Below are 6,160 nucleotides of genomic sequence, written 5' to 3'. Positions count from 1 at the left end.
GGGGGTCTCTATGTGCAAAATGTTGCATTTATTTTCGCTCAAAGTTGTCGCTTTTACATTGAATTATATAGGGAAACTATTTGGTGTATTATGACCTACATTTCCCTTAAGATATGTCGATTAACACTCGATTTATAGATCTACCCGTTCTTGAATTTGAAATGTATTTCTGAAATCTAGCATTTCTATGAATTTTCACATTTATGGACGTTCAAATCATAATAGGCAATGCATGCCCAAATTATTTTTTGTATTCAAATTATTGTAGATATCTTTATTCGAAAGTTTTATTCACAATTAAGTTTATATATATATATATATATATATATATATATATATATATATATATATATATATATATATATATATATATATATATATATATATATATATATATATATATATATATATATATATAGCTATAATAAAAATCAATGACGTTCTGAAGTACTTGCATCTGTAGCGCAATCGGTTAGCTGGTCGATATTTTGTCCCATTATTGACCTGAAGGGCAGTGGTTCGATCCCCACAAGAACCTTTCACTTTACTTTTTTTTCCTTCTAATATAACCATTTCTTTGTTTACTTTTTATTTTTTAATTTCAGTAGAAAAATATAATTATCTTAACTTTATACCAAAACTAGCTCAAACACTTAAACTTTTAATTAAGTTTTATTTTAAGTTAATCCTGCATCGCGGTGCATGATTGCGACTAATTTTAAGTGTGCAATGGGTAGATTTGACCCCGCTGAAACACTTGAAGAGAGCATAGCTTTTGCGAGTGAGCAGCTATACCCCAGCATCAAAAAATGCTTCATGCCGCTCTTCGTTATGCCTGTCTCCACCGCAACTGCAGAAAGATCGTTTTCCACAATGCAAAGGGTCAAGACATACTTGCGGAGTACAATGGGGACGGAACGCTTGTCTGGACTTGGACTCCTTAATGTATATAGGGACAGAGAAATTAACGCTGAGCATGTGGTCACCATTTTTGCACAAAGAATAGATCGAAGATAAGCATTACTTTTCAGGGTGTAGTATTGCACATACAAGTGGACCTGTGTTTTATGTGAAATTAGAGGATGTTTTCTTTTTAATAAATTACACATAGTCCAAACTGGTTTTATTGATAGAGTTAAATAAAAGTTTAGCATGCTCGCTCAATACTCAGCGAGCATGCTGTTGTTTCATTCAAACAGTGTTTCTTTTACAGTTTAATTAAACAAGAATTTAATTTTCTGTTTACCAAATGCCCCACATAAAATCAGTTTCAGCAGAAAATTATGACGGGCTTAGTTTTTTTTCTTTAATCGGTCTTTTTCAAGCAAGAAATTGACGAATTAAATTGCCAAAACGTGGCTGAAAGATAACACCAAAACGCACCATCTGAAATGAATTTTTACAAAATTTTCTAGGGGGAGGCCCCCCAAACTCCCCTAGCAGAGGGGGAAACCCCCTCCCGGACCTAACCCCACTCGCAGCTTCGCTGCTCGGTCGTGGGTATAGTTGAAATAGCCTCAGGAACGCCCCTGACTACAACTACTTCTACTACTACTACTACTACTACTACCAGGGGCGTAGCAAGACAAAAAGGAATGTTACGCACAAATGGGGAGGGTGTGGGAGGGTGTACCCCCCCCTACCCTCTGGGGGTTCAGGAGCCTCACCCGAGAAACTTTTAAAAATAATAACTGAGATGAATTTGAGGGGATATTGGGCACTTATTATTACATCCTGTATTTTATCTGAAAAGTGCTTTCACTTGTTGTGACAGACCAAGAAGTCATGAGATGTAATAAACTAATAATGAAAATAGTATGTTCAAACTTTATTTCTGCTATTTGACTTTTTGGTTTAATTTATCAGATGATAGACATTGTATGTGAATGTCATTTAGCTTGGCGTGTGTATAAATTTACTAATTTGTCATGAAAGATAAGTGCCAAACGCCTTTTCCTCTTTTGTGCAAATAGGGCAACAACTCTAGCTGCGTTTAGTTCCCTATCCCTGTGAAAGTTCATGGGGCCAAGTCAAGAGATGCGTTCAGTAGTCATGACGTCCAGGAAATAGCATTTTGTTTCCAGTACTCAGCCAAGAGGTTATTACGGTTTCAAGTATTCCTTGGCAATAGTGATGAGGGTTGGGCTGAGATGGACAGGAGGACCAAACTCAAAAATTTGTGCGAGACCCGGTGGGTGGCCAGAGCCGATGCCCTTTTCACATTCAAGGCTTCATTTGGAACGGTTGTGCGCACACTTGAAGATTACGCCCAACAAAATGATGCAAAGGCTGGCGCTTATAAAGCAGCTATTACACAGTTAAGTTTCATTATTACACTGGTGGTTGTATAGCATGTTCTGTCTGCGTGTGTGCCGCTCTCAAAACAACTTCAGGCTAATTTATGCGATCTTCTGCAAGCTGCAATGGTCCAAGCTGAGGTCGTAAAAACACAGGTAGAGGCAGAACACAACTATCCCTTTGTATAGCATGCATTGTTTGAAAAAGCCGTTGAAATGGCAAGCCCCGTTGATGTTGAACCTACATTTTCACGCGCTGGGCGACAGCAAAACCGCCCTAATGCACCGGCAGCTACCGCATTTGACTACTGAAGGGTCAATATATGTATTTACCATTTGCGGACCATTTACTTGCAAAGCTTCAACAACGGCTTTTACAAAGAAATGAAAGATATGCCATACAGTACCTATAACCAGATCGTGTTCAAGACCTCAATGATCAACGAACAAATGCAATCTTCTCATCAGCACAGGCGGACCATAAAATTTCTGATAGATTTTCTACTCAGGAGTCATGTGCATGTGAAATCGAGGTTAAATTGTGTACAGGTACATGCATTTTTTACAACAACAACAACGGTTTTTACATGTTTTTTACGCATTTTTCTATCCCGATATTCACGAAACGAATGTTGTGTATACTAGCTTAGAATTCGGACTCCTAAATTATTATTTTTCGTCGTATTTTCACAACTCATGCACTCGTCAGCGTTTCAATGTTTTTGTGGGTCACGTGACTTAATCACTATTACTTTAGCGCTTAATTTGAGGCCCGTCTTTAAAATCCAATTTGTGTCATTTGTTTAATTATCGCACACCTTTTTCTGCTAGGCAAACCCATCAAGGTACCATAATAGTTACCGAAAGTATTCGACTGAGACGATGCTAAAGGCAGTGTCCGAGGTTCGATTAAAAAGAAAATCTATCAGAAAGACGGCCATTGAGTATGGCATCCCCTACCAAACGCTGCGTGACCGGATAAGCGGTGAAATCGATCCCGATAATTTCGGTCGAGAAACCCTATTCACAGAAGAAGAGGAATTAGGTCTTGTTGAATTCACAGAGGTGATGGCACGGTTGGGTTACGGGGTGTCGAATTCAGCTCTGCAGGAGTATGCCGGCGAAATGGCTTTTCGATTTGGTAGAAGGTCCGTGGACAAGCCAGTGAGCATATGCTGGTTGTATGGGTTTTTGCAGAGGTTGCAGTCGAGAGTTGTATCGAAGAAACCGTCCGCTTTAGACAGTAATAAGGCCAGACACTCAACACCAGAGTCTGTAGATAACTTCTACAACAACCTCGACAAGACTCTTTCTGAGCTCCGACTACATGACTGTCCAGAGCGGATTTATAATATGGACGAGACAGGAATCAGTCCTGAGCATCGCCTGCCGAATGTGATTGCCCCCACCAGAGAAAAGCCCCAGTCAGTTACTTCACCGCGGTCAGCAACTACCACTCTCATAGCTTGCGCCAACGCTGCTGGGAACCACATGCCCCCTTTCTTTGTTTTTAAAGGTGATTTTATACGAAAGATATTGCATATTAAAGAGAAAATATTCTGTCCTTCTAAGCTGTTTGCATTCTCTAATCCGCAAAGTAATTTGATTTCTGAATACTTTTGTCGAGCTCATACATTAAATTACTTATAAAAGGCACTGTAGGCAATTAATTTAAATGCTTTACATATGAAATGAATGAGTTCATGGTAATGTTTAATTAGATATTTTATGACAATTTAATAGTTACTCATATTTAATATAGTTGTTAAATATTACAATACGATATATAGGCAAAAGAATGAACGATGAGCTAATGGATGGAGCGACAGCGGGAGCCATGGCAGCAATGTCGGAGACCGGTTGGTCAAATTTAGATGTATTTAAGCAATACATGGAGACCCATTTCCTAAAGTTCGCCAACCGGTCCGATATGAGCCAGCCGGTGATGTTGATATTCGACGGTCATTCAACCCATACGTCACCTGAAATGATAAATTGGGCCAGAGCTAGGAACATCCATTTGTTCGTGTTGCCTGCGCACACTTCGCACATCCTACAACCACTCGATGTGGCGGTATTCGGGCCGTTCAAGCGGTACTATTACGCAGAGTGCGCGGTCTTCATGCAGAAACACATGGGAAAGGTAGTGACAAAGTTTGATGTGGCTAGCATCGCCTGCAAGAGCGGATTTGAAGGCAGCCAGCCCCTTAAACATTATTTCGGCTTTTAAAAAGGCTGGGATTTTCCCCCCTCAACAGAAGCGCCATCGCATCAGAGAAACGTCTTCTTTGTTTAGAGACGACACACCGTTACAAAAAGCGGATGCAATGCGAGGCGGAAAAGACGCTATACGTGACTACCTCAAGAACAAAGTGGCCCAAACGTCTGTGACATCCGAGTGCTGCCCCTGCAAACTAAAAATTAGAAGAAGATCGAGACCGAACCCAAGTGGACGTGAGATAACAGACGATCAACTTATGGCCGAAATGGACCAGCTAGAAAAGGAAAACTCGTCGCCAAAGCCGCGTAAAAAGGAAAGAAGCCCGAACTGAAGAAGAATCTTCCAATCAAGACATTGCCGTCAACAAGTGGCAGTATTTTCGAAGATTCGGAGTTTGAATGTGAAGATGATGAGGACGATGACGAGGTCTGCTGCATGTGTCAGCAACGCCAGCCACCAACCTTCAATGACCGCCCGCACATTAAACTACTCAGTTGGGGCCAATGAGACTCATGTGGGCATTGGGTTCACTTGGCCTTCTGCCACGAGAAAAGGGTTTTGCGGCGCGGTGACGCGTTTCGTTGCCGTCATTGTTGCTGAAATTAAGTTTCCTTAAATGTTTAATAGTTTATTTGTTCAAATGTTTAAATTATTTGCTCGCCAAAATAAAAAAAAAATGTTGCTTATCACCTTAATATTTTTCTTTTTTGTGAAAACATACTTGTTTTGTTACGAAATTTCGTTGCATTTGTTATGAAATATACAAACACACACAACCAAACGACTAACTCAACACAGCCGTATGCAAATTAGTTATCCCCCGTACCGAACCTCATTCTTCACGTCATTGCACGCGCCAATGATCGACCAATCAGAGTGGCCGAATAGATAGGAAGCGTCAGAGCGATCCAGACATACAACTGTCAAATGAAAAACGAGGTAATGTTTTGTAAACAAACCGTTTCCGATTGAGTTTCGTGTTAAAACTTGTTTGTTATGTATATTTTGTTAACATATTGCGTTATATAGAGAATAATAGGTAAGTGTTGATTATAGATCAGGTTTATCATGCGAGGCTTAGAAAACAAAAAGCACGAGCCTTTGCGAGTGCTTTTTCGTTTTCGTGCCGAGCATGATAAACCTGATCTATAATCAACACTGACCTATTATTCTATTTATCCCACTTTTTATTCAGTAAACTTTTTTTATTTAAACAACAATAAGTTTTCATGAGTGTTTGTCGTACTTTGATAATGACTGTAGTGTAACCAAGGTCAGTGTATTACTCCGCGTTCCAAAAATAACCGCTGATCAAATAATAATTTTTTTAATCAGAATATCGTTCTGTTACAAAGTGTCGAGCGTTATTAATTACAAATTTAATCATATTGAATTGCAAATCTTTAAGTTTTATGATATCAATATGACATTAAGTTGTTATATACAAGGAACTACATTTGTTTACAACGTAGCCTAACATCACACACAATTCACTTTCGATATCAAACTATCGAGTCGATCACGAGGTGCACACTATTTGCTTCTTTGTTATAATATGTGGTTATTTCGTGACGAAATAACAAAGATTACTTGGATTTAAGCTAATTATTTACATTAACATTTTGAATGTTGAAAGTGGCAC

Source organism: Dreissena polymorpha, chromosome 10, assembly GCF_020536995.1.
Source record: "Dreissena polymorpha isolate Duluth1 chromosome 10, UMN_Dpol_1.0, whole genome shotgun sequence".
In the NCBI taxonomy this organism is placed as follows: Eukaryota; Metazoa; Mollusca; class Bivalvia; order Myida; family Dreissenidae; genus Dreissena; species Dreissena polymorpha.
The sequence above is the reverse complement of the archived record's forward strand: the minus strand, read 5'-3'. Positions refer to the sequence as shown.